We start from the raw sequence: 27,979 nt of genomic DNA, 5'->3' as shown, positions 1-27,979 counted from the left end.
TCCTCTCAAATGACTCTAGGCTGTAGCTAGTTGACAGGGTTAACTAGGACAGACCCCAAATTGTTGTCCTAGTTCTGATGTGCCCAGAGGTGTCTGTAGGAGAGGTTGTCCATAGCTAGGATTCTGGCTAATCATCTTTGAGGCTCTGAGTCTTTAGCAGCTTGTGAGAGGGAACCAGATCTGTTCCTTGTATATCTTATGCAAACGTCATTCTGGCTTAAGCCTCCTGTATCCTGTTATTCTCCAGAACTTTGGTCTCCTGATAGTGACACTTCAGGTACAGGTTTTAGAGTCAGGCTCTCACCTGCTGTAGCCAGCGAGGAGCAAACTGGAAAGTAAGTAGCTCTGACTTGAAAGGGCTGCTGCTGTGTGACCCCCACTGCCATGACAGCTCTCTGTTCCGAGGACCCCTGAGTGAGCAAGGTAGTGTATGTCTTATGAGTTCATAAATAATCATCGGCACAGCCTATTCTTAGTAGCAACAGATGCTAAGCTTTTCCAGCCTGCTCTCGGGGGTCAGCAGTGGGAAGGAGAAGAAAAAAATGAAAGCATTGTTTTGCACACGGCTGGACATCTGTATTTCTGAATTGCCCTGTTGTGTGTATGATGCAACGGCCGGAGCCGGTCTGCTGAATGTGAACTTTGTCCACCGACTGGAGTCTAAATTGGTTTTGGATCCTTCTGAAATCTAAATGGTCAGAGCATATTTTTCTAATATTCTCTTGGATTGTGTCTTTGCTCCAGAGTGGAGCTGACTCCATATGTGCTCACAGCAGCAGCAGGGGTCCTTCTGGTCCAAGTTGCTTGTTTTCCCAAGACTGGCTGCTACTGACTCCATCCATTGTCCTTATCCGGGGAACCACGGAGGTGGCCCCCAGAGGATCTGAGACCATGGTGACTTCAAGGGTCATCAACTCTAGTAGCATTGTTAGGAAGCAGAGGAGTTTGTCGTTCAGACACTGAGCGAGGTGAATCACCAGCATGGCTACCTACAAGTGTGCTGACTCTGTCTGAGCTCCACAGGGAAAAGCACTCATGTCCTGGCGTGGGAACTAGTTCAGAGTTCAAGCCCCCACTGTGCCTCCAAGTCAACTGGGAAGCTTACATCCCTGTACTACAGACAGACCAACTGGAGAAGTTCTGATCAGTCATCTGTGGAGGGACCTAGAATCTTCAGCTTTCAAAAGGCTGTCCAGGTAGTCTGGGAACCTGTTTGTGGGAAATACCTATTGCTTATAATAAGTCCTTGTGGTTCTGCCTAGCTATCACGTTATATTTTGAGGGTTCTAAGGTGGGAGTGTTGATTGACAGAGAGAGAGTGGGTTCTGACGTTACTAATATTATAAGGGCGGGAGAGATAGCACAGGCTGAAAAGGGCTTGCATGAGGGTTCCAGTTTGATCTCCAGAACCCACATAAAAAAGTCAGGTCTGTGCTACATGCTCGTAATCCTAGCTCTGGAGTCAGAGGTGGGCGTAGGAAACTTAGTGCTTGAGCTTGCAAGGGTTGGAGGAAGAGAAGCCATCCCTACGCTCACTGTAGCCAACTCAGCCTACTAGGTGAGTTCCGGCCATCGAGAGAACTTATTTGTGTCAAATAGAAACATGGGCAGCAATCGAGGAATGACGCCCAGGTTGTCTTCTCCTGTCTACCTGCTCAGACATACATGTGTACCCACAGATACATGAAGATACACAGCCAGGTACACACCTATACCCACAACAAACAAAATCCCGAATGATGTTGCTAACAGTAGCTAATTAGTTGGGTCCTGGGCTAATGTCTGTTTTGGCCCTATATGTGACCACGGTTATTGGGTTTTATAGGCAGGAAGTACAGGTTACAGATATCACATGTCATTTTCCCACAGATGATAGATGGCAGAGGCAGAGCATGAACTCAGGCTGTCGTCTGACTCAAGAGGCAGCTCTCTCTTAAGGGATACAGGTTCAAATTTAAGTGAGATTTTATTTGTAGGAATGAGATGACAAAGAGACAGACTCCAAGGCCTGGGAGCCATGTGTGCCTCGTGTACAAGGAAGTCATTCTTTTCCAGCAAAGAGGAAGATGTGTTCTTTCTCTTCTCTTCAGCTTCTTAGGTACAGTTTATAACTTAGAAGCTTGTGCCAGACATCCATGGGTTCAAACACAGACATCAGGGTAAAGCAGGGGCTCATGCGTTTTCTTTGAACATCAAAAACTATTTTTTTTTCTGCACATGAGATGCATGACAAGTGTGTTATTGTTCTCCCTATGTTGGTCAATAATTATGGTGTACAATATACAGTCCTTATATCTGTGCAGACAACGGTGATGTTTTTTTTTTTTTTTAATTTTGTTTTCTCCTTGTTTTGTTTTCAACCTGGTGAATTTCAGCACTCCCCACTTGCTTAAAGAGTGCCTTGATTCTCTAACACCTGCTGAAAGATTAGGATCCTACCAGCACCAGTAGGATCAACCAGCAGGACTCAAAAATTTCCACAGCCATTTCTGCCAAGCCTGTCAATCCCCACACATGGGAAGGAATGTGGCAGATTCGGGAGCCCAATAAATATTTGTTAAATGAGACAGGGACTGAGTTTTTTTTTGCAAGTATGCACCATAATACTTGCAAGGCACTGTGCATCATGGTGAAGGCTTCTGAGAAAGAGAGAGGGAGGGCGGGCTTTAGTCACAGGATGCTTGCATTTCTCCGTGAGTGGCAGACTGGCCAGCTCCTACTTGCCTACCTGGAGGAACACTGTGTCCCCTAAGTGTAGCAGTACTAATTAGTAGGTTTTAAAATAATAATAATTTAAAAATATCTGACTACTACCAGCCTGTGTTTCCATCTCTCCGTGTTAACGAAGGCACGCTGACTCCCCCCTCCATGTTGTATTTTTCTTTCTTTGATTAATCTCGTTATTGGCCGTTCTCTATGTGTATATAACGTAGTCTAATTAGTCTCTGCCCTATACTCTCCCGCACATCCCAGGTTCATGATTTTTCATTGTGTTTTATAACCCACTTAGTTTAACCAAGGCCCAATAGAGTCACCAGTGGGCGCATAGCCGAAGGCAATAACTCCCCTTCTCTCTGACTCTATCAGTTAATAGCTCAACAGTGGCAGGCAGGGCCCCTTCTCTTCCCCCCTTTCCATGCCCAGCTGTTAACGATAGGCCCATTTTTGTGTAGATGTACATCTGTGGTGAGTGTGTGATTGTCATGGCGTGTCTCGCCCAGAGGTAGACTTTTTCAGCTCTTCTCCCTACCTTTCCGTTCTTACATTCTTTCTGTCCCATCTCCTGAAGTGTCCCAGAGCCGTAGAGGAGATGACACAAATACCTTACGTGGGTCTGGGCTCTCAGCAATCATGTATCCTCATCCCGTGTACAGCCAAGGGTCTCTGTATTCACTCCTGGTCAATGGACAGAAAGGCTTCTCTGTTTCTGAGAGTAATATTTGTCTATAGGCGCACATATACATATTTAGAAGGCAGTTAGACATTTCGTCAGAGTTAATACTTTCAGCAAAGAGGCAGGATACAGACTTAACATATAAAAGATCAGTAGTCGGGGAAAGGCTCCTATTTGTGATGGCTTCAAAAAAATTACCTTGGAGGAACCCTAACTAAGGAGGTGAAGGACCTCTATAATGAGAACTTTGTAACTCCAAACAAGAACTTAAGGAAGATGCTAGATGCTAGACCCCCCCCCCAACCCTTGTGAATTGTTTGATATTGTGGAATCCCACCAAAAGCCGTTCATAGATTGTGTGTAATTGCAGTCAAAATCCCCATGCTATTTTTTCAAAGAAAAAACCTATATAATATTTTTCTTTTTATAAGTTAGGGGAAGTTCAGCATCCCCGGGGCTCTGAAGGAGCAGAGAGAAGAGATGCTCTAGCCCCACCCCTGGGAAGAGTGGGAAGCTGTTCTGCGGAGGCTTCTCATCCCCAGTTGCAGGAATACCTGGGTGACACTCAGCTCCCTCAGAGAGTTCAAGCTGCTGTCACGAGGGCTATAAAGGGACACTTGGGCCTGTGTTCTTGTGTCTGTAGCCAGACTTCACGGGAGTATTTTTAGGGCCCCCTTTGTCTCAATCTGACTTCTGCCTGAGACTTTTACCACATGTAGCCTGTGTTGAAACGACTTTTAAACTACTCTCTCAGCAGTGGAGGAGGGGTTAGAGCAGAACTGCAGCCTTTAAATAGAGGGTTTTTTTTCCCCCTTCCTTTTAATTTTTTTTTTTTTTTTATTGCTAAATATCCAACAGGCTGAATGGAGGAAATTCAAGTCTAACCCTGGAGGGACCCCTGTTTAGTCATCTGTCTAGACAGATGAGTGTCTGTAATGGGACTCCCTTACTTTTGCTTTGTGGAGCAGAAGGTGATCCTTCCAGTTCAGCTCAGAAGATGCTAATGTCTTGTTTTGTTGGTTGACACCCCCCCCCCCAAGCTTCTGTCAATAAGCTAAGAAAGGGACTCAACCTCTGACCGACAATTGCCTTGTGTGTGACAATTAAATTATGAAGTAGTGGAGAGAAACTCCAGGCTCTATGATCAGGATAGAATCCAGCAAGCCTGTCCCCCTATCAGAACCTCACTTTCCTTCCTTTAAAAGGAGGATTTTTTTAAAATTTGACTTTTTAATGAATTTTAAAGAAGAGAGTGATCTAATTCACAATACTTTGTCCCTCCTAAGGGCTGGCCAAATTTCCCTTCTTTTATTCATTTCCTGGCCCTGAGCTTCCCTGCTTCTCTGTTGTGAGAATTCGATGGAAAAAGTAGGAGTGACAGCTCGTGTTTTTAGAACTACACTGTTGACATACACACTGAGAGGTGTGAACAATGCCACCTCAAGGTACAGAAAAGCCAAGAGAGGGACAAGTTTCCAGGAGAGTAGAAGAATGTTACAGATACTGTTTAGAAATACAAGGTATCTAAAGACTGTCAAATTCAGAAATCCCAAAAGACATGGCTGCTACCAGGGGAGGTGGACTGAGAGAGCATTGGAGCATGGGGTTTTTAGACTTTCAGTTAGGCAGGAAGAATGAGTTCCTGAACTCGACCATACAGCAGTGTGGTAACTACTCAGTGATAGGACTGTGTCCCCTTAAGGCTGTGCAGGTAGAGAAGATATGAGGTGAACTTCCACCAGCTGCACTCCAGCTTCCTCAGGAAGACTGGTCAAAGCCCTGAGGAGGCTAGAGCGGTATTCCTTGGAAGGCCAGAAAACTGAGAGCTTGCCTGAATGGACTCTGTATTAGCAAGGCTTTCTCAAAGTAGATAGCCTGTGTTTTTAAATTGTGTGTGTGTGTGTGTGTGTGTGGTGCGTGAGTACGCGTGTGCATGTGTGCATGCGTGTATGTGGTGTATAATTTGTGTGTCTATGCGCTTTACATGTGTGTAGAGGCCAGAGGATTACATTGGGTGTTTTGTTCTATAACCTACTTCCTTCTTCCCTTGAGACAGGATCTCTCGCTAAGGCCAAGGCTTCTTTCCTAGCTCCACTTCCCTATAGGGGTTACAAGGGTTAGAGGTCTGTGCAGCCATACCACACCCAACTTTTCACACAGGTGCTAGGGACTGAACTGAGGTCCTGATGCTCGCCTAGCAAACTATGGCTCTCGCTTCCCAGAGCCACCTCCTCCCCGCCCAGCCCCGCCCCAGCCCCGCCCCTAGCCCCGCCCCTGAGTGGATAGCAAATTAACTATCTCACCCCTTAAACCTCTCATTTTAAGTTCTTCGTGGATTGTCCCTAAAAGTTACCACCTGGAACATTTTTATCTCATTTATTCAGTTCATTTTCACCATGCACGCACTGCATTGTGGGAAGACCACTTGCTTGGAAGAGGAAAACAGGTCTCAAGCAGAAAGGCGCAAAGATCCTGCTGAGTGGGCTGTAAAGCCCAGGCATCTCAAGGCCTATAGACAAGAGAGTGGGCAATTTCACTCTCGGATGGTCTATTTCAGATCCTCGGACTGTCCCTGCTGCTGCTGGTGCTACTGGTGCTGGTGCTATCGATCTTTCTAGGATGTGGGGTTTATCACTGAATATGATTTGGCCAAGTGTATGAGACCACGATGAAGCCCTAAGGGGTATAAGACCCACCTCTCATCCAAGAGAACTGTGGTTTGACTGCGGATGTGTTTGACCTCAAGGCCGTTGTGAACGATCCTCCTCTGAGCTACTGTGTGCCTCAGATCCCTCTGTGTCACACCAGGTGAAGCAGCACTTTGAGACGTGGATCTGCAGGCAGTCAGGGGACTTGAACTTGGCTTTACACGGGGTCTAGGCTGCATGTTTTTTATTGTCGCAGCCGGCCGGCCAGGCAGGCTGATCTGGCCGGTGTGACTCCTGGCCACGATGCCCTGGGGCTTCCCTAAGTCACCCTGCGTTCCTTACATACCTGCCACTGAGATCATAGATGTGAACATCCGCCCGAAAACTGACTCCAAAGCCCCTCAGGGCGATCCACATAGGCAACAGGCTGCACACGCTCTCAGGGAGGCTGCTGTTTGCGGCCATTGCACACGGGGCCCCTATGAGGAAAGGAACCTGACTGGCCTAATTGACTGCAGAAATTTTATTCCTTCTGATGTCTCAATTTTGTTAGCCCTGCCTTCCGGCAGTTAGTATTCTATTTGTTGAGATAGACTTGTAAAGGGACTATGACACACAACGCAGAATGTTAGAGAAAAAAAACCACAAAATGGATTTCTAGGCTTGGCACAATGTGAACGTACAGGAGAGGTGGCCCGGCAGACAAAGCCAACCTGTGAGGGAAAACGTCCCTCAGGTTCAGAGAGCCCAAACCAGCCACCGCAGCAAGGAATGGAAGGGAGAGCAAGCACTGCAGCAGCAGAGGTTGAGAAGCAGATACCCGCGATGTCAGCAGCAAACCGTTCCCACCTCACGCTGCTGTTCTTGACATCCATAGCTGCTGAATCCCACCAGATCCCAGTGCTTTGTATAACTGTGGATACGGTACCTTTGAGTCATGTCTCTTTCAATACAACAGCAATCAATAAAAACCCCCAGTAAAATGTGGTTAACCACAAGGACATCCCTCCCCACCCCCACCCCACCATGTCAGCACCGTGATTCATTCAGCCCTGTGCTTCTAATATTATGTCACCCTGGGAGGTATGTACCCTTCTTCAAGTAAAGAACAGAAGTCCTACTCTTTTCTGGCACCCCCCTGCTTCTCTGCCTAGGACCCCTGGGAAGGTGAGACCTACCCGGTACCTGTGTGGGTGGCTGTGCCCAGGGAAACAGTCCCCTGGAGGTGTCACTGAATTAAAAGCTGCTCTAGCCTCTTCTCACATCTTCCTTAAAATACGTGCTGAGCTTAGGCCTTCCCTGGTCACCTCCTCTGCGTAGCTCCTTTGAAACACATATAGTTTCGCTAGGTTTTCCTTACCTGCTAGGGAATAAATTCTGACTACCTGGGGAGGGATGGGTGAGGAAAAAGGAGGCAAAATGAAAGGTGTGGGAGAAGACCAGGATGAATGTTTACAGGCCGGTCTATGGGTCTACGATATCATTTACACCTTTCTTTATGTGCCTTTAGTTTATTTGATAAACGATGAAGAAAAGCCCCCTTGAATCTAAAGCTTTTCCTTAAGGAGCCAGTTACCCTTTGCCTAGAACCGGCTGTGTTCCTTTTAGCCACACTTGGTGCTTGTTCAGCAGTAACAGCGATACTTAGGAGAGCTTCCGGTGGCCAGCACTTGTGGAAACTTGGGTTCATTTGATTCCGGATTTGTATGTTCTTCATTTCTCTTTGAAGAAACTAAGACAGAGAGGCTAAAATCCTTTTTCAGATGATTAAGTGACAGAACCATGACACCCACCCACCGAAGATACCACCGTCTCTCACCACCGTCTTTCACTCCCATTAAGGGGAAGCTCAAGTCTAATTATGTCACCCAACAGTCCGATGTCATTAATGTATCAGATCATAAACCCTTGGAAGAAAATGTCCCAGAACTGAATAGTCAAAGAAAAAGATTCCCGTCTATAAAGAGATTCATTTTGACCTAAAATTTCTAATCAAAGTGGATCAAATATGCTTGGGTCTCAAACTGAAAGGAGACAGCCATATGCAAAATTCTTGTTAGGAGCCTTTACACACACACACACACACACACACACACACACACACTAAGTCCTCTGATTAGCGAGCAGTCCAATGTTTATAAGCTGGAAGATTTTCAGTATCTTTATTTGAATTGCACAAAGTGGCCAAATGTAGTTTGGCCCCAGGCTGCAGAGAGTGTGTGTCTTGGTGCCAAGACACTACTGAGCTCCGCCTGAGATACCGAACATTCCAGGCCTCTTACCTTGTAAGTGTAAGATTTAACAGATTTTAAAGATGAAGAGCAGAGACTGACGAGCATAGGTGCTGGACGTAGGCTCCGTAATCAGAGGCACATTTGGATGGGGGATTACCTGGGAAAGTAAACGGAGGTTTGCCACAAGCAACCAGGGGTCTGAGAGGAAATGGCAGAGCTGAGTCACTTGGGGTGCACATCACGTGCTGGGCACAGTGTTGAATATTTTGCTTTGATGCTTCTATTTTATCCTCACCATCTATAAGGCAGACTCTGCTAACTCTTCCTCAACTCGTGAGGAAAGTGCAGCCGAGTCACATGTATGACCCACTGTTCACCCTGTGCTGTTCTAACTAACGTCCCTGGTTAATATGTTAGCTACCTGGTATAGCGCCAGCAATGCTAATAACACATCTGACAGAGCCAAACAGGCCCAGGAACCCACTGTGTCTTCCATTCTTTTCCTTTCCTTAACCATCCCATATTCCCTAGGAGTCAGATGTTATGGTCTTACGTTCCTAGAGACTGAGCAAAAGGTTAAGTCATTTGGTACAGGCCACACTGGTGTGTGGTAAAGCCAGGGTTGAATTCACATGTGCCGAATCCCAAACCTTAAGTCTCTTTACATCTTCATTCGGTATGATGGCAAGATCACAGAAAAACCCTGGGAGTCTGGGCCAGCTGGGATCTCTATGACATCCCTAAAGGAGAGTAGGTTTGAGAGCAAGCAAGATGGCTCAGTGGGTACACACACGTGCTGCCACGCTTGCCCACCCGAGTTCCATCCCCAGATCCACCTGGGTGAAGGAAAGTGACAACAGCTCCTACGTGTTGTCCTTCAACCTATATACATGCTCTGTGGCCCACATGGACATGTGCATGTGCACAGTCTCACTCACAGATGTGCATACTTATACACAAGGTGCACACACAAATTATTATTCTTATTTAAAGCAATTGTGGGGTTTGAGGCAGCGTTTTAGAGGTTTGTATTGACCACTGTGTCTGTAAGAGCTTCCAAATGAGATCTTTAGGTAGGCATGTCACTGTCTCTGTGTGTGCATGAGTGTGTGTGTATCTCTGTGTGTACATGTGAGCATATGTGTGCATGTGCATGAAAACATGGGTGCATGTACATGGGAACATACACATGCAAAGGGGCATTTGAGACTAGGGCAGGGAAGAATTAGTTTCATATTGAAGAAACCCCTAGGTGCCAGAGAAGTGCCCATGACTTAGCTAACTCTCATCCCTTCACCTGATGACCTAAGGTTAGGAGACACCCAGTGGGTTGGGTTGACATTGTTACCCTTAATTCACCCACAAAATAACCCCACATTCACTTTGATGTGCTTTTGTGAAAATGCAGCCTTCCTTCCTGCCAGGCAAGGTCCTCATGAGCCCCTCCACCCCCTGCAGTGCCAGGGCTGCTGTCCAAAGAGGCTGGAAACACAAACAGAAGGACCTCGCTCCCCCAGGCCCCTTGCAGGAGTTCTTTATTCTGCTACCAGTCTTTTCGCCTCAGAAGGTTCTGCTTTGGTTGAATCTCACCCCAAAAGCAATCTTTTTAGCTGGAGGTGGAAAATTCTAGCAGCAAAGGTGTGAAGTGAAGCTTTTTGGTGAGTGGTGTCCATGGAAGAGCAGTCATCCCTAGCACGGACGAGATGTGCTCCAAGACACACATTTAGGCCCAGCAGGGCTGTATTCACAAAGGTCCTTGATGGCTACCACTGGCTGGATGGCTGTTTATAAGCAACCGCTCTAACTTCTTTAGTAAAGCAAGGAGTCAGGGTTTTGTTTTTTTTTTTTTTTTTTTTTTGTGTGTGTGTGTGTGTGTGTGTGTGTGTGTGTAGAATCAGGTTTTTCTCTGCTGGCCTCACAGTGCCACTGTGTCCTGTGAACACTGGGATATGGGGACCAAGCCCAAAGGATGATTTTTCCATAATTGGAAATGTTCAGGTAAACGAGAGGTAAAGTGACAAACTGGAAATGAAGCACTGCCCTTTGCGTAGAGAAGTCTGATTTCAGAAGATGAGTTCTTAAAGCCGTCAGTCCCTGTTCCTAGACCAAGGCTCTGGTCATCCTTGGGCGCCACAGTCTTCTCTACTCTTCTGAGAATGTCCTGTTGCAAACACTATGGTGGAAGGCACAGGCTGAGCTTTTTCTCTCTTCCCTCCCCACCCCAACTTTAGAAAGCAGTTGTCTATGACACTGCAGGGTCCGTTACCCAGTCCAACCTGACTGCGTGATTGGGCTCAGTTCTGGAAGATTCTGAAAACTCTGCTGGTCAGCATGCACTGGAACGGGTGTTTTCTTGTGACTCTGCGAACCTCCTAGAAGTCGAGGCCGCAAAGCATGGGGCTCTCAAAACGCCTCCCCTATTGCAGTAGCAGTCTATGTGAACAAAGACAAGGACAAAACTGTCCATGAGTGATTGCTGACTTGCCTTCCAAAAGTTCCGAGTTCCGTGTGTGTATGTGTGTGTGTGTGTGTGTGTGTGTGTGTGTGTGTCACAGGCAATGAATGACATGTGCTTTTTTGGCATTGGGCATCTTAATAAGAATCCCCAAGAACTGGCACTCCTTGTTTGAGCTGTGTATCCACTCGCCAATCATGAATGTGTGGGTGTGTTTTTGTTTCTTTATTTTTCCTTTTTAATCAAAGGGTTTAACCCCAGCTATTGTGTATGGGACTTACAAGATGTGGGGCAGAGGCCATGAGTCAGGAATGGTGAAGTCCAAGATTGCAGTAGAATCAGCCAGCAACTTCTGAAGAAATGTCCAGGGATGGTATTGCAAGTAGGAAGCGCTCCCTTCGAGTTTCCCCATCAGGAAAGGTGGAGCTTGAACAAGTATTGGGGGAAAAGCCCTGAATTTTTATCCTCAGAGTCACTGCATTGTCCCAGGCATCCTTGCTCTCTGCCTCTGTACCCTTCCCACACCTCCGAGTTTAGCATTTGGGTGAACTCTGTGGTTATGTTTAATAGTTCTCTGGCAATGAGATGTACAGAAGGCTTATGGGAAGGTTATTTAAACCACACATGGCAATTCAGTCACCTTCCAGATCATGCTGATGCATTAAAAAGAAGAAAAGGAAGGGTTAGGGATGTGGCTCAGTGATAGAGCCCAGCACAGGCAAAGTCCTGAGATTCCCTCCCCATCCCCAGGGGAAGGTGGCGAGATGGGAGGGAGAGGGAACGCCATTAAACTTCATGAGTATTTTGAATGCTTTGAACATTGGGTATGTGTCTTATTTTAAATGAATTTTGTTATCATAATTCATTGTTTTATAGGACTGGAGGTTCTTTCATAAGCAATTAATCCAGGTAGCTGGGCATATTGAAGTAGATTCAGGACAGTGAGAGCAACACAGTGGGAAAGCCATTAGTGGTGCATGGGATGTTGGAAAGTAATAGACAGGCAAGCACATCAAACACACTCTAGTCTTTCTCTTAAAAACATTCAAGTGTGTGTGTGTGTGTGTGTGTGTGTGTGTGTGTGTGTGTGTGTGTGTGACTATGTGTACTTCAGCACAGTGCCATTGAGGCTAGAAGAGGGAGTCAGATCCCCAAACTATAGTTGCAGGTGGCTGTGAGCTGCCACATGTGGGCGCTGAGGACTCAGACCTTTTAGAACAGCAAGCACCTATATTTTGGGTAATAAATTCTACCTGAATCTTAAAACGAAGGCCTGACAGTGTACTATAAACCAATTCTTTCCTGGCTCCACCACCTACTAGCTGTGTGGTCTCTGATATGTTTAATTCAGGCAGGGTGGGACTGCAGTGTAAGCAAGGACTTTGGAGCCAGGAAAGCCCATGAAGGAAAGGAAGGAGGGTTAAGGTACAGGGATTGCACCAAAGGCTGTTGCTTCAGAGACTGAGAGGATGTGGTAGCAGGACAGAGAAAAGGGTGTGCTCCAGGCCTTTGGCACTTGCTAAAATGGAGTTGTGTGGTTCACAGTGTGGCTCCCTCAGTGAAAACTAAAGGAACTGCCTCACTATCCTAAGCCTTAGTTCTGAGCCTTAGTTCCCTCACTTGTAAAATGGTAATGAAGAAAGGATTGCCCTGGGAGAGTCCTTCAGACTCAGCTACTGTGATTGGCTCTTGACCTACTGAGACTGGTCTCCCAGGGACCAACTAAACACTTACTTAATTCACCTAACTTTAAAGTTCATGGACAATTCGTGCATACTATCGGTTCTGACCATAGAAGGGTGGATGGTGAAATTCATGTCTGGTCTCTTAAGAACTATGGTGCTCTTGAACTTGAGGATGATCTGTGGGGAGGATCCACAAACTAGGATTTGAGAATGGACTGCGGGTGCTTGAGAAGTTTCCAGGGAGTGCTCCCCTGCATTCCCAGCTGTCTTCCATAGAAACCATGACAGAGTGATCTTATCTCTCTCCCAACAGAGGCCGGGGTTTACCTACTGAAGCCTAAGTAATCCCTTCCCAGTTTGAGGTACATGTGGTGAGTGGGAAGGAAAGAGAGTTTAGGACCTGGGTGTCACTCCTTCTGTCCCCTCACAGGTAGTTTGTGGTGGCTGTCTCTGGGCCTCAGTTGCCTTCTCTGCAGACTGGAAGATGAAACTTAAAAGTTATTTAAGGACCAGAGATTAGATAAGGACATATAATCAGAAGCTCGTCTGAGGATGGCTTATTCAATATGAATTAGCAAGACGACTTCCTTTCATGAGAATGGCCTTATTTGGTTCTGGCTAGAGCCCTATAAAGTGACCCACAGTTGATAAGCCCAAGATTGAGTCTTCCTCAGTGTTGCATGACTTCAGAGGCCAGTAGAAATTCCTCTTAAGAGGCAGCAGTCCTTGGTCAAAACCCTTGATCCCTTGGCCATGAGACTTGGAAGATTTTTAGCATCCACATGTCAGAACCGAGACTGAAGTCTCTTCTGTATGCTTCAGCAGATAGTTATGAATGGGAAACGACAATAGTCTTGGCTGCAGAGGGCCTTCTGAGGGAACAGCAATGTGGATCTCATGTCATCTCCTTCCAAACCGAAATTGGCTTTTCAGAAGTTTAGCCTTACATGGTAATGCTACCTGGCTCCGTTTCATCTCTGACTGATGGAGCAATTAAGACTAGCCCAGACTACTGTGTCACAGGACAGTGTGACCTGCTGACCAGTTATCTCCTTGAATCTCACTACAGGAGACGCTGGCTGGTCTCAGGGTGGCTTTGGTCCTTCCTGTGCTCTGTTAGAAGGCTCTTCCCTGTGCTAAGCTTAAGTTGTTCTTGTTTTGTTTTTGTTTTTGTTTTTGTTTTTTTTCTTTACCACTCTTATCCCGTGAAGCACTACAGAGCACCTCTTTATGAGGTGGAGGCTTGGAGACAAACAGATTTGAGTTACTTTTTCAGCCAATTATCTGTTTTGGCTTTATGAGGTTGAACAGTGGTTTGCCTCCGGGTAAACTCCAGTTCTTCAGCCAATAGAAGGGTGGAGGTGAGAAATTATTTGATGCATAGTCTGCACTACCCACACACTGACATTTATATGAGATACTAGATGACACAAAGGTTACAAGTGAGGTTATTATGCCCAAGAAAGCACTTTGTCCGTGTGTTCAGCCGTGTGTTCACATGCCACGGTGTACACATGGAAGGACAACCTGAAAGAGTTGTTTCTTTCATGTCTTGTGGGTCCTAAGGCTCAGATAGGTCATCTTGCTGGGATCTGCCACAGGTCCCTGATACCAAAATAGTTACAAGTGGTGAAGCAGAGGTGTCTGTCCCCAAGAGTTTTGATGGGGCCTTGGGGCAGAGAAACAGTTGGGTCCTGTCCACAAGGTTTCCCATACTACCACTGCCTTGAGACTTGTGACCCCTCCTATAGTCCTTTATAGGAAAGACTTATTGATTTCAGCTGAGGGTATACAGAACTCTCCTCTTTAGCCCCCCAGAATAGTGTTCATAACATGACCTTACATTTATTGAGCAGTTGCTATGCTCACATTTATTGACTCTTGTCATTCTTAGGGTTGTTCTTAGCAGCGAATGTAGTTAGCTTTTAGTTTAAAGATACATCATCATTTGCTTCCCCTGACTAAAGGCTGTCTGCTGAAGCCCAGGGAAGAGCCTTTGGTTTTAGTTCTGACTTACAGTCACGTTAAAAAGATTCATGGCCAAAAGGACATGGGACTTCTCTACAGAAGTCTATGAACTGAGGGAATATTTTACAAAGCTTTAGTTAGATCCAAATAGCTAATGTCTGCTCTCGAAAGTAAGTAGACTTGCTAAATTCAGAATGATAAGTAAGAAGGAGTTGTTACCCTCTCCCACCACTGTAAAGGCCTAAATAGGACTATGTACTCCACATGGCATATGCTGTCAAAACACAAGGGAGTAGCTGAGTTTGCTTTCAAAGAGCTAGAAATACTCCCTCTATGGGAGGAGCCTGGGCCGGGCATTCGAGGGTGGACAGCATTTCTCTTATGTAAAGGGTTTCTAGGTGAAGAATGACCGGCGTGTTGGCATGCCAGCAGGGCTTGGCATGTCTGGAGATTGGAAGTGATATGGTCTGCTTAGAGGAGGGGAAAGAGCCCAGTACAGGGCTGCCAAGGGAGTGGAGAGGAGGTGACAGAATGCTCATGCATCTGGAAAGGTAGTTTGGGGCCACAGGATACAGAGATAAGCATGATGGAACTGTCTGTCTGTGTATTGTAGGTGTGTTGAGACTTCACAGTTTGTTGGAGGTTAAGAGGTGGTGGAAGGGTAATTAACAATGGAAGTGGGCTTGTTCTGTTTTACCGTATTCTCATTGGAATGACCTCTGAAGATGTGTGTACTGCTTAGCCTTGTTCAATGAAAGTAAGTTTTAGTGCAGTGATGGTGCCTCGCCTCTATTTATCATTTTGCATTTAGAAAAACTCAGCACTTTGAGCATGCATGGTCATATTGAACTATGGCTAGAGCCTTCTAAGGCAATCTCAGGTTCATAGGTACAATGAAGCTATGGGCTTTTTCCTCAAGTAACGTGGTTTTGGCCAATAGGAATTTCCCCCAAGACACAGCAGTCCTGTGTAGAAACCTTTGGTCCCATGGGCCATGAGACTTGGAAGATTGTCACTGAAGGGCTTATCACTGCCACATGAGCTACAGCAGAAAGCCTTGAGTCAGAGGTACAGAGCGACAATGGTCTTGACCAGTGGGAGCCACTGAAGGAGCTTCCTTCCAAACAAGCCTGGCTACTGCAGGGGAGTGCCAACTTTGAACATCAAAGATAGCCAGGTCTCTGCCAGCCACCGTTGGTAGAGTCTTGCCCCAAATCTTATTAGCTGTGAGGGAAATGATTTATGTGTGATGGTGTCATGGTGCCCACAGCAGATCTGTAGTGGAACCCAACCAGCATCCTCTTAAAACTCATTTCTGAGAGACCCTCCCAGGTGGCACAATTCAGATTCCTACACAGCCCAGGGGTCACTGTACAAGATCCGTTCATGCATGATTTTTTTTTTTTAATGTCCCTTTACCCTCACAAGATACTCTTGATTTCAGCCTGGAGACAAATAGTCACCTCTGTGTTGACCCTCTTTATTATACTAGATTCATAAAATGCTTTTAGGATTCCATCCGAACAAGACAGATATTTAGAATGCTGAACATGCCAGTGAAGTTCATGGGTCTGTCTCGCCTCTCCCTCTCCATGACTGCATGGGCAGGAATACATAGATACTGAAGATATGTAGATACTGAAACAATGTTTTGATGTCCTTTGAAGGAATAGCTGCTGAAACCAGAGGCCCCATATACCCCAGAGAAATGGATGTGGGAACAGACACTGTGTATAATTATAGCCGGTCTGTAGAAAAGGCACATTTAGTTGTAAGAGCTCCCAACTGCCTTTCTAAATTAATATATCATATACAGTTGTTTCTTTTTTTCAAAGAAAGAGTCAGAGATAGGGTTCAGGTTTCTTATATTTGTTTTTTTTTTTGAATGTGTATATATGTGTGTGGTGTCCGTGTGTATATGTGTGAGTGCATGTGTGTGCATGTGCACATGAGTAGAAGTGCGTGTGGAAGTCAGAAGTACACGTTTGGCGTCTTCTTAATTGCTCTCTATGCTACTGATTGAGGAAGGGACTCTTACGGAACCTGGAGTGTGCTGCTCTCACTGTCCAGTTTCCCCCAGGCTTTCCTTGCCTCTGCGTCACAAGTTCACTCGGTGGCTTTTGTGTGAACTCTGAGAATCCAAACTCCAGTCCTTGCGTTTTCATAGTGAATATTTTATCTATAGAGCCACCTCTTGAGCCCCAACTGGAGTCTATGTTGGCCTGAGTCAATTGCCTGCCATATGTCAATTGAGCTCTTGATGGACAGGAAGTCACAGTTGTCCTGGATCCAGAGGGACATTTAGTGAGCACAGTAAATGTCAGGACAATTATGGATTGTTTTGAGCACCAAAAAGTGACTTTTGTCCCTGACTCTGATGGTCATTTTGGTACCCGTACTATTTTGCCTACTGCTGTAGCTGCCTGGGGGCCATAAGGAACAAAAGAGTGAGCCCATCCACAGACATCTCCATACTACAGTGGGGGATTTCCTACTCTTAGAGGAGAAGGAAATGGGGGGATAGGGAGAGGGTCTCTGAAGGGGGACCGGGAGTGGGACAGCTTTGATGTAAATAAAATAATGTTTAAAAAAAAAGACATCTTCATCACAAAGACATCTTCATCCCCGCCGAATCACAGGACCCCAGCATATACTCTCTCTTACTTTCCTGTCTTCCTCCCTCTCTCTCTCTCTCTTTCCTTCTCTTCCTTCTTCCTCCTTCTTCTTGCCTCATTTCCCCCTCCAGGCCATTCCCAAAGCGCTGTACAGGGAAGATCGTTGTTTACTGTCAACTGCTGGCCACTGATCACTGAACATAAGTCATCCTCCATCATGATCCCTTCAGGCCCTGTCACCCTCAGGCCTCTGTGCACTTACGGGAAGACTCTGCACTTGGCACTGAACAGAGCTGTTCACAGTAACAACCAAGAGAAGAAATCCTTTCAAGGCTGGTTGAAAGGCAGCTTGCGTGTTGAAACGTTTTTCTATCTCTTCAAGCTGGAATATGATGAAGGTTTCAGAATCCGCCTCCTTAGCCTGTTACATTTAGCATGCTTGCAGTAGGGGATGGTGTGACTCCACTGGCTGCTTTGTATTTTACAAGAGAAGCTGGACTTCAACTCTGGAATTGTCTTAGTCATTGTTCTGTTACTGAGAAGAGACTATGACTAAGGTAACTCTTATAAAAGAAAGCGTTTAATCAGGGGCTGGTTTACAGTTTCAGCAGCTTAGTACATTCTCATCATGGTGGGGAGCCTGAAGGCAGGTGTCAGTGCTGGAGCAGTAGCTGAGAGCTCTGTCCTAATCTGAAAGCTAGGGGAGAGGGAGGAAGGGGGGAGGGGAGACAGAGACAGACAGACAGACAGACAGACAGACAGACAGACAGCCTGGGCCTGGCATGGGCTGTTGAAACCTCCAAGCCCAGTCCCCAATAACATACTTCCTCCCACAAGGCCACACCTCCTAATCCTTCTAATCCTATCAAAGAGTTCCATCCCTGGTGACCAAGCATTCAAGTATATGAGCCTATGAGGTCTGTTCTTATTGTCACAGAGATCAATAGGGAATCTTTCTCATATGTTATTTAGTCTTTACAAGGGTCTAATAAGACCATCATATGAGAAGAAGTGGGCGTCTTCTATGATATAACTCCTATCCCCCGTCACAATGAGAGATCCCACTGACTTCAGGGAATAAGAAGCAGACCTCCCACCCTTGTAAACTTCACTCAGGTTTGCTTGTATGTATGGACACTCCGCTGTGGTACTTCTGGACGCTGCTTTCGCCCTAACACACTGGTAAAATGATGGTCCGTCTTCTGCAAAACTCTTTTTAAAAGATGATTTAGTAAATAATTCAAGAACAAGGCTTGTTTTGTGTGTAAACTTGATCTAAGAATCATCAGAGAGGAAGGAGCCTCTGTTGAGGAAATGTGCCCAAGATCCAGCTGCAAGGCGTGTTCTCAATTAGTGATCAATTGTAGGCTGGGTGGTGGCATCCCTGGGCTGGTGGTCCTGGGTTCTGTAAGAAAGCTGGCTGAGCAAGCCATGTTAAGTAGACCAGTAGGAGACATCCCTCAGTGGCCTCTGCATCAGCTCTGGTCCCCAGGAGCCAGCCTGTTTGAGTCCCTTCCTGACTTCCTTCAATAGTGAACAACAATATGGAAGTGTAAGCCAAATAAACTCTTTTCTCCCCAACACGATTTTTGGTCTAGGTTTTTCATGGCAGCATTAGAAACCCTAGCTAAGAGAGATACATAGGAAAGCAGTCGGCGACAAGATTAAATGGCCATTTATACTATTCCATTTACCCAGAAATCTATGCGGGACCAGGGCTGCCAGGGGTGTCTGAAGCCCACTGAGTTTTGACCTCAGCCACAAAGTTTTCTCCAAGCTTCCTAAAACAAGCAAAGATAACTCTCAAGCTTGCCCAAAAAGGAAACTCATTATCTCCTAAGAATCCTCTTTCCATTCTTAAAGTCGAAGTGCCGTCTAAGTTTGCTGACCTCTCAGATAAACTGGAACTAGCTGGATTAACCCGCTCGACTCTCTGGGTATCGTTTTTTTACTCAGTCCCCTTTCCCAGTCTCCCTCAGAGTGGATTAGAATGTGGACATTCATGGCCTCTGTACACAAAAATAATGGCACTGCAGCTCAGCCATAGGGTCGTTCCGTAGGACTGCTCTCTCTGAGTTCAATTGTTAAAGTAGCATGTTAAACGTTGGAGGGGGCTTGGCTATGGGCTGCTTCTGCAGTGAAGACTCAACTAAAGACTCCTTTAGTTTTTTGTTTTTCCTCTTATAAATGGTGGCCTGACCTTGAAGCACAGAAAGCCGTTTGACACCCAAATGAACAGGATTCTTAAAATAAGCATCGCACCCTGGCGGCGCTCCAGAGCTCCTGCGTGGTACAGTTCTTCTGGATTCCTGTAATTCCTATATGCTCCCATATCTTAATTGCCCATAGCTGTGTCGCCAGTACAAACAGGATGATGGACGCGTGCACACCCTGTGCAAGTACCCACCAGCCCTAGGAAAGTGCTCCATCCTGGAAACCTCTAGTGTTTTCTGTAAGGTTCCAAGCGGTTATCTACTGAAATGCCAATGGAGATAGCAAGGAACTTAGCGATCCTTCCAAGCAGGCCAGACACCTCACTATCTTTACAGTCCAGATGGAGAGCTACCATTTAGCGTAAAGAAAACTCTAAACTAGCATCCAGCCTTTGAAGGATATGCGTTTGGAAGCCAGTCTCGGAGAGTTGGCTAGTACAGGTTTGGAATGTTGTCATAAAGCGGGTCCCAGAACTTTCCTACTGTCTGTTTTCAGTAGGGGCACAGCTGGCCTGATGACCTACTTTGAAGCCCCATCATGATGACAGGCGACACCGTTTCAGACTCGGCTGTTCTGTGCGGAATTGAGCAGTTCAGTGCAGGGAGCCTGGAGGAGTGACTTTAGCACTGGAGTCTGTATCCACTTCAATACATGCTCAACACGTTGTTTCTTATCTGTGAATTTAGGTTATCAATTTAGGTTACCTGTCTCCTGAAACATCATTTAACAAACTGATACACAGGTCCGCTTTGCCAGCCTTCACATTCCTCTCCGTGAGCTCTACTCCAAAATCAGCTTCAGCAAATTGAACACAGAGGGAATAGTGATAAATGATGTACGCTGTACACAGACGCTTCAGGGAGTCAGTGCAGGATGATGGTGTCCCGGCCAGTGTGGTACCCCACCTTTAATTCCAATTAGCGATCCTTCCAAGCAGGCCAGACACCTTGTGAAACTGGCAGAACTCCCTCCCTGCTTTTCCCTGATCTACATAGCAAGTTTCAGACTAGCCTGGGCTACTTAGTGAGATCCTGCCTCCAAAAATGGTGGGGGTGGGGGTGGGCGGAAGGGGCTATAAATTTGTTCCCACAGAAATGCATAGAACTGTAGTGTGGGTACAAAAGTAAAACTAAAATATCCACAATATGAGGTGTAGGTTTTTTTTTTTTTTTTTAAAGTGCAAGTTCAGAGCAGGTAATGGATCCCTCTCGTGCCTCTATGATTACATTTAGGCTTAAAGGACTAGTTTTAATATTGGGGCAAAGAGAACAAGGGAAAGTGAATAGGTAAGAACAAGAAAAAGAGAACATGAGAAACAGCAAAAGGAATAGAAGTTATTTGCATAGAAGTGAGATGAGGAGAAGAGATGAGAACTGGCCTCAGACTTTTTCATCAGGACTGAGGACACTCGGAAGCACTTCTCTTAGGGAGCAGCCCTGGGCCTCTCTCTCCCGAAGCCCTGCGTTTGGCCCCTGACAGATCATTTGTCTGTCAGGAGCTCTCAGAGGCTGCTGTGCTGAGTCTGAGGTCTGACCATCAGGGGGGAAGATGGCACTGACCCTGCACACCCCTGAGGCGCGCACGCAGCCTTCTCCACACAGGCTCACACCACCCTGAAGGGCTGCAGAGAGTGAGCGGCTCCGCTTTTGCTTCACTTCCTTCAGACTGGTTCATCAGGATCATCGATTCCTTTCCGTGCTCCTTCTCTACCAAGCCATGGATTTAAGATGCTCCCACTAACATCTCATGCCACTGGGCTCGGTTGGCAAACAGCTTGCAATTCTAGCAGGGTGTGCCCTGCCACTTATTAACGTCAGCTTTAAGGCAGAGCAGTGTATGAGCACTGCGCCTCAGAGTAATTAAGTGACTGCCTTTCAAGAAGAAAAGAAAAAGCCCTAGGCAAGAAGCGTGCAGAAAGCAGGAAGAACCCATACCCCTGTACTGTCAATGTGATACGAACCAGGGTCATCGGGAAGGAGGGAACCTCAACAGAGAAAACGCCATCTGATTGGCCTGTGGGCATACTTTTCTTGATTAATGATTTAAGTGGAAGGGAATATCTCATGGGGGCAGTGCCATCCCTGGGCAGCTGATCCTGGGAGGTATAAGAAAGGTAGCTTTGCTGAACATGACCCTGAGGAACAAGCCAGTAAGGAGCTCTCTTCTGCGAGTATGTTTCAATTCCAGCGTTCACTCGCTGACTCCCGCTCACATGGGAGGGAGCTGTAAGTGGAAATAAACCCTCTCCTCTTTAAGTTGCTTTTGGTTGTGGTGTTTTATCATGGCGAAAGTGAACTAGCACCCTAGCTGTTGGTTGGTTTATTTGTTTATTTGCTTGCTCGTTTTTAAGATTTGGGCAATGTCATCAGGGTGATAAGGAGCTGCTCCGCCCATGATGTGCACAGAGATCACAACAGAGCTACAGGAGGGGATGTTGCCCTAGCAGAGAGAGTGCCAGGGCATGTCTCTATGCTGTTTGCAGCACAGGGAAAGTGAGATCGTCCCACGAAGAGCGAGGATGTCAAGGGTTGTGTCTCCTAACACATGCTTTGCCAATGTTTGGTGGAATTGTAGAAAAATCTTAATCCCGCGGGTTCTTCGTCTGTAAAGTGAAAGAAAAAATAATATGGTTCTTATTAAGGGGTTCAGGATGACTTTGAAATTGCTCCAGTGAAATTTACTAAAGCAACACATGTTGGTGTCTTTCTATTGGGCTTGTTTTGAATGATTGCTGTCCTCTGCAGTAGTTGTATGAATTACGATGTTGTGGGGTCATAGCCTCTTTAGCTGCATTGGTGGTTCAAAAAGGTGACTGGATGTCAGAGAACAAAATGCACAGCTGCTTTGGTATGTATGTATGTAAGCATGTATGTATGTATGTATGTATGTATGTATTTGTGTATTTATGTATGTATGCATGTATGTGTTTTGCCTGAATGCATGTGTGTGCACCGTATGCATGCAAAGCCAGAGAGACCAGAAGAGGGTCCCTGCTAATTGGAGTTGCATTAAGCTGTGAGCCTCCATGTGGGGGCTGGGGATTGAACTCAGGTCCTCTGCAGAAACAGCCAGCCCTGGTTACCCTCGAGTGCTCCTAAAAGCATAGCTTAAATGGAAGAAAGAAAGAGAGAAAGAGAGTGGAGTAGAAGAGACAGGAGAAAGGGGGAGGGAGGAAGAGAAAAAGGGGGAGAGGAAGGGAAAGAGAGGAAGGAAAGGAGGAAAGAAGAAAGGAAGGGAGATGTAGGCAAAGGAGGAAATGAGGGAGGAAGAAAAAGAGAGATGTACATGTTATAAACCAAGATATTGTACCCTGTAGAACTGATTCCAAACATCTGACCCCAGTGCTGTACTAGGCAATGGCAGTCTATGCATGGAGTCTTAGCACTGGGAGACGGAGGCAGAGGGATCATGTGTACCCAGCCAGCCTGTGCTCCAGTGTTAGACCCTATCTTAGAAACAAGCAGGCAATGGGGACAGGAGTCTGACGTAGTTGTCTTCTGAGAGGCTCTGCCAGAGCCTGGCCAATACAGAGGTGGATGCTCTCAGCCAACCATTGGAAGGAGTGCAGGGTCCTCGATGGAAGAGTTGGAGAAGGGATTGAAGGAGCTGAGGGGGTTTGCAGCCCCATGGGGGGAGCAAGTGTCAACCAGCCAGACCCCCCTGGAGCTCCCCCAGGACTGGTCCACCAACCAAAGAATACACATGGAGGGATCCATGGCTCCAGCCGCATGTGTGGCAGAGGAAGAGGCCTTGTTCAACATCAGTGGGAGGTGTGGCCCTTGGGCCTGAGGGTGTTCGATGCCCCAGTGTAGGGGAATGCCAGGGTATTAAGACTGGAGCGGGGGAGCACCCTCATAGAAGCAGGGGAAGGGGTAGGGGGTTTCAGAAGGGGAGACCTAGGAAGGGGAAAACATTTGAAATGTAAATAAATAAAATAACCAATTAAAAAAAGATGTACAAAAGCAAAACAAAATAAAACAAAACACCAAAAACAAAAACAAAAGAAAATGAGCAAGCAAACGAAACGAAGCTTATCTCCAGAGCTACGGAGGTCTGTCCCTGGAAGACTATGAGGTCATTGGCTAGCTCTTTATGAGGGTCCAGCCATACTCTTTCCATGATTCCCTTCCCTGTATTGCTTCTAAGTTAGCCAGTAGCCTTTTGCAGACACAGTTGGCCTGCTTTCCCGTATCCGGAGCCTTTACTGTGAAGCCCCAAACCTCCCCAGCCAGCCTAGAGGTGGCTGAGAAACCTGGAACAGTAAGAGAAATGGGTGTCTCCAAAGAGGAGGGGTTTTATGGGGGCAATGGAAACTTTGGGATAGAAAGTAGAAACTCTGTGTCTGTCACAGTTCAAGAAAACCAAACATCACAAGCCAGCGCCACTGTTATTTCACTTTTTTCATTTTTTTCCCTGCCGTGTAAGAAGGGGCCCAAACAGTCCTGCTGACAGTATAGCAGGGTCTCAAATAGCAGCTTGATGAAGGCCAAGTCACACAAGCTGATGCTGGCACAATTAGGCTCCCCACGGCCAGCGGCAGGCATGTCAAGTCTGACACCGTCCTCCTCTCGGAGACTCCGCTGTAAATTGCAGATGCTGTGGTGCCCTGTTACATTTAATAGGTGGGATGGCCGGAGAGAAATATCAGAAACCACGGCCGATGTGCTGTTTATTTCTCAGTCATTTTGTGTTAAATTGCTGCGACTTGAATGTCAGCGGTGTCAGGATGTGGTAGTGAAACTGAATCTACGGCCAGTGTGCCAAGACAAATTTCAGAAAACCCCAAAACACAATTGTCTTGGTTTCTTGCTGGCTGCACCTATGCACACACAAATAGGAGCTGATTTATTGCCCTCCAACAGATGGGTGCATTGATTGTCTCATTGCATTCGGGGTGGGGGTTGGGTGTCTACTTTCCTGCACACTGAGGATGTCAGGAATGAGGGACCGTTACACTCACTAAGCATGTCACATGTCCATACCAATCACTGCTAAGCTTCAGGGTGGTAGAGTCTGTCGTGGGAAGGGAAACAAGGAGTCCCTTCTGCTCGTTGGAAGGCTCCAGCACAGCTCTGTGTAGGTGCTAATAGGGTTAGGGGAGTAGGTACGTGTGGAGGAAGTCGGAAAGATTTCGGACAATACTGGAGTTATCAACATCCCTCTTGCTGGGAATGGTCACAGTGTGCAGCCCTAGATCCCCCCCCCTCCCCAACCAGGGAGCAGTCTATTAGGGAGTGAAGATTTAGCTCCTGGCATCAAACTTTCTCAAGGTGACCTTTATTGAAGGGGACCAAGCGTCCTTCTATGTGCTCTTGTCGCAATAGCTCATCAAATGCCATCGTTGACACTTCTTCCCCGGGTGGCGTTCATGCAGCCCCCGTTGTGAGTCTCTTCACATGAGGCAGAGAGTATAGAATCAACATACTTTTGACTGCAAGTACCACCTCCCCTTGATGCCAGCTAAAAGTTATTTCTGTTTCCCCTCACTACGTTTCTTTATCTCGGAAGTGGTGTGGTTCCTCTGCAGCGCATGCAGTACTGGCAGAGCAGTCCTTTCTTTTTTTTTTTGGTTTTTCGAGACAGGGTTTCTCTGTGTAGCCCTGGCTGTCCTGGAACTCACTCTGTAGACCAGGCTGGCCTCGAACTCAGAAATCCGCCTGCCTCTGCCTCCCGAGTGCTGGAATTAAAGGCGTGTGCCACCACACCCAGCTCAGTCCTTTCTTTTATAGGAGGGGAGGGAGGGGTAGGCACACTTTATTCGCCCCTAGCTAGTTCACGAGTTGAGGAACTGGAAATGGAAGGCTGGCCAAAGTCATTTGGTCCAACAATCAGAGTCTGTGGTGGAAGTTCTCCAAGATGGCGGTGCAAAGAATTACCTGCCATCCAACCAGTCAGCTAGGATGCTGATACAGCCCTCACATTGAGTGCCCGTTCTTTAACAGTGAGATTCAGAGGACAAAAGCAATGGAGGCCATTAAAATGAGGACAGCGTGAAGAGAATAGGGTGAAGAGCTACCGCGTTTGCTTGCCCCAGATGTCATGACATGAATTCCTCTGCCTGTGCTCCAGCTTATTGTCTTGGAAGACAGGTGGAAACTTGTACTTATGTGATACGTGCAATGTCTGATCAAAAGCCTAGATGCTCCTTGGTGCTTTGGGGTTTATTTGTGGCTTTTTTCCCCCCTCTGTCCTTTATTTCAGTGATTCCCAAAATCTAAGGTACTCAAGAGTCGCCTAAGAAATGTAGCAAATGTAGACTATTCTCCTCATTCTTTCATTCGTGCTAGTGGGAAGTGGGAAGACAGAGAGCTCAGCCCTGTGCTCCTAGGCTGTGCTCCCCACTTAGGAATCTCCGTTCAGACAGAGCAGATCCTTGCCTACACTGCAGAAAAGAATCCGAAGATCAGTCAACATTTATCGCAGTACATAAGTTTATTAAGACAAGATAAGAGGTTTAAGGGTGAATGTTTCCAGAGAGGGAGACTTAAGGAAAGGACTGTATACAACCAAGGTATTGCATGCTGGCCCCTCAAGAGCCTCGCTTTCAGCTGTTTCTACAATGAATCTAGAATTCCATGCTTTAAGTCATGTCATAATTTCCAACAAAATGTAAAGATTATGAGGTTTAAAAATTAGCTAAAAATATATAAGCTGGTTTATGTATTTATCTTATCTCAAAGAATTTCCTTTGGCAGATGGAACTGTAAACTAGTTTTATGAGGTGTATGGTTAGGTTTAATGGGAAGGGAATGTTTGACAGTTAAGCTAGAGGCTACAAACATTCTAGCCTAAAGAAGAGATTGTTTTTAACATCTTTTAAAGAGATGCCTTTGCAGGCAAGTTTAATTTTTTTCAGTTGTGCAGAAGTTTTTCAATTCCCAACCAAGAGGAAACACAAAGTAGATCTCAGGTGAGGGGTGTCTTTCCCTTCCTGTGTATTCCTAATTTCCCTAGCCTCAGGAGTTTATGCTCCACTCTTGTCAGAAGGGCCCTGCATTGGTTTGGAAGCCTCTTACAGTTTGGGGAAGGAGTCTAGCTGGATTTAAAGTGCAGGTAGGTTATGATGCCCTCGGAGCAGAACACACAAAACCTCCCCAGTCTACTACCAACCCCTTGTAAACCCACACTGTCTGTGTTTCACTTTGACCTGCTGACCTTTCTTGCTCATTTTGGAAATTCTCCAAGGACAAAGAACACCGGTGGGTTCTGCTTAGATGACCGCTGCTCTTGAGCACCAAGAGTTTCTCCTGGTCTCCAATGATCTCGTGTAGCAGCACTGGCTTGACCAGCCAGGGATCAGTCAGTGTGTCAGCAGGTTGAGCCAGCAGGTTGAATCATGGGGGAAGGGAGGGTATCTCAGAGCTGGTGCATAATGTGTCCCTCTCCAATGGTGGGCATTTTATCTCAGGTTCCCAAGTTCACAAGGTTGTGGACCCAGAACTGCACTTTGAGAACCAGTGTTTTAGCAAATACAGCCAATGTCTGTAGATTTTTTTTGACCCAAGAATTCAACAGGCCACCTGTCTTTTTCTTGTCAATTTTGTGATGTAACCAACTGACTGGAGGAATAAACCCTAGAGTGCTCAGAACAGAGCTCTGGACATCCTAGCACGTCTTACAGATTCTGTTTCTTCGTTCTTTGTCAGAACACATATGTAAGACCTCTCTTCAACTTTGTTTCTTTGTTTTGTTTGTTTGTCTTCTTTCCCAGACAGGGTAGTCCTGGCTGTCCTAGAACTCACTCTGTAGATCAGGATGACATCAAACTTAGAGATTCACCTGCCTCTGCCTTCTGAGCTGGAACTAAAGGCATGTGCCACCACTGCTGGGCTTTGTTTCTTTGTTGTTGTTGTCGTTGTCGTTGTTTGTTTTGTTTTGTCTTCCTATATATCCCTAGTCAGCTTAGAACAGTTGATATCTAGGCTGGCTTCCCACCCAATACAGTCTTCTTACCTCAGCCTCCAAAATGTTGAGATTGAGTGTGCGCTGCTATACCTGACACTTTTGGTTTTTTTTTTTTTTTTTTTTGAGACCTCTTTGAGCATTATGCTCCATGTAGAGACTTTTGATGGGAAAATGGAGTTGTCTTGTCACCCTTTAGAATGTCCAGGACTTTCAGTTAAACAAGTGGAAGATGGTGGGAACTGCAAAAACTTTGGCTACTACTCACCCTGCCCTCCACCATACAGGACAGGAATTAGAGCACACAGAGCCCTTTATTTGGTGCCCTGGGACATGCAGCTGGTTTTGTTCCTTCTCTTTGCCTCTAATGAATTCTGTCAGGCAGCAAGAGAGCTTCCCTCCCGGGCACATTCACAAAGGCCCAGTGGCCACTTGGCAGCTTTGCAAGGGACCTGAGGAGAGATTTGTGCAGGATCCAGGGCTCCAACTTCCCTTCTGCTTTCTCATGTGGTCCTGACAGCACCATTCAATATTGACTTGCCTGGGGACATAGATGAAGAGATGGGCTCCAAAAGTCTGGATCACACTCCTGATGTATTCAGCCAATGATTTGGTATTAGAACTGAGATCCCCACTGAGACCTTCCCTGTCCTGAGATCTTCATGTTCTGTGTGAATGTAGCAGGGCCTTTCTTCGAAGGAAAACCATGGGGTCTCTTGCTCAGTCAGAAAAACAGGGCCTGTAGAAAACTCTAGAACAGCTGGGGATATAGCTCAGTTGTAGAGCAATTGCATGGCATACACAAGGCCCTGGATTACATCTTAGTACCACCAGGAAGGAAGCACCAGTGAAAAAGGGAGGGAG

At 46.3% G+C, this 27,979-nt stretch overlaps 1 protein-coding gene and 1 non-coding gene across 3 annotated transcripts in view; one reads left to right on the top strand and one right to left on the bottom strand.

Moving 5' to 3' along the window:
* Positions 1 to 27,979, top strand: part of Tgfb2 (transforming growth factor beta 2) — an 81,638-nt gene that overhangs the window by 21,956 nt on the left and 31,703 nt on the right. The gene's annotated exons all lie outside the window — the stretch shown is intronic.
* On the bottom strand, positions 6,426 to 6,560 carry LOC115064104. The gene has a single exon (XR_003843963.1). It is a non-coding gene; the product is annotated as a small nucleolar RNA SNORA70 (small nucleolar RNA).

This window comes from Mus pahari, chromosome 5, assembly GCF_900095145.1.
Source record: "Mus pahari chromosome 5, PAHARI_EIJ_v1.1, whole genome shotgun sequence".
NCBI lineage: Eukaryota > Metazoa > Chordata > Mammalia > Rodentia > Muridae > Mus > Mus pahari.
This window is presented reverse-complemented; position numbering and strand designations above follow the sequence as displayed.